The sequence below is a fragment of the Myotis brandtii genome, unplaced genomic scaffold (assembly GCF_000412655.1).
Source record: "Myotis brandtii unplaced genomic scaffold, ASM41265v1 scaffold433, whole genome shotgun sequence".
Taxonomy (NCBI): Eukaryota; Metazoa; Chordata; class Mammalia; order Chiroptera; family Vespertilionidae; genus Myotis; species Myotis brandtii.
Window position 1 is genome coordinate 525,274 of NW_005366559.1, and position 1,331 is coordinate 526,604.

Consider the following 1,331-nt stretch of genomic DNA (forward strand, 5'->3'; position numbering starts at 1 on the left):
CAGCCGGTCAGAAGGCCGAGAGCAGGCGGTGCCCAGCCGGTCAGAAGGCCGAGAGCAGGCGGTGCCCAGCCGGTCAGAAGGCCGGGCAAGCAGGCAGTGGCCTCAGCTCCGCAGGCAGGTAAGAGTGGGCTGGATGCTCCACCTTCTCTTTTCTCTCTTCTGCTCTGAGTGGTTACCGTGGAGACTACCTGGTGAAGATGTGATTGACAGAAGATGGGAGGAGCCTGGATCCCCAGGTGACTTCACGGTGCAGAGCCTCATGCTACCGCCCAAATCATATGAGAGGCAAGCAGGCAGTGGCCTCAGCTCCGCAGGCAGGTAAGAGTGGGCTGGATGCTCCACCTTCTCTTTTCTCTCTTCTGCTCTGAGTGGTTACCGTGGAGACTACCTGGTGAAGATGTGATTGACAGAAGATGGGAGGAGCCTGGATCCCCAGGTGACTTCACGGTGCAGAGCCTCATGCTACCGCCCAAATCATATGAGACAGATGGAGGAACAGATACCTTTAGGACACTAAGGTGCTGGAATTGTAGCGTTCATTCTAGCAGTCACTTACCCAATACAGCGCCCTCGTCCCGCATCATGAGATGATTAACTCAAGTAACTTCCGCTGAGAACTGTGGACGCAGGGCCTGTCACGGCGTATTTATCAAGCGCAGCCCAACGCACAGCCCGGCTGACGGGTCATCCCTCAGGTGTCAGCCAGTCTGCTTCGGTGTTGTTCACGGAGTACCCGGGCAAACAACCCAGGTTCCTCTGTCGAGATAAATCTCTGGTTTGTTTTCAGGTAACCTGGTGTGTGTGTGTGTGTGTGTGTGTGTGTGTGTGTGTGTGTGTGTGCATGTGTGTGTGGGCACATGTGTATATGAAAATGCACAGTTTGAATTGCGATGCAAAGAGTCTTTGCTTTGGGGCAAAGTTCACACATGTGTTTTCGGCAGGACTCTCCAGAAGGGCCGGTTGGAAGGTTCCAGGGGATTCTTTGAGAAATCTCTCCCTGGATTGAAGTTAGGACTGTTTGGAAGCCACGGGCCGCACGACCCTAGAGGGCACAGCGCGGGAGTCCTCTCCTCGTTCGGGGAGGGAGTCCTATGAAGATGGCTCCCCAGGACCGACAGGCTCCGAGGTGGACAGTGGCCCCGAGAGGAGCCTCGTCCACAGCGACATCAGGCCCCTGGCCCCGGCAGTGAGAGCAGCACTGAGCCGCTCCTGCCGCCCCCCTCCCCCGGGCCTGGCCAGGAGCCGCTGGGACGGTGGGCGCGGTGTTTGGAAGCCAGTGCTGGTTCAAGGAGACCAGCCTTCCATGGCTCTGGACCACACTGAGCAGCAAG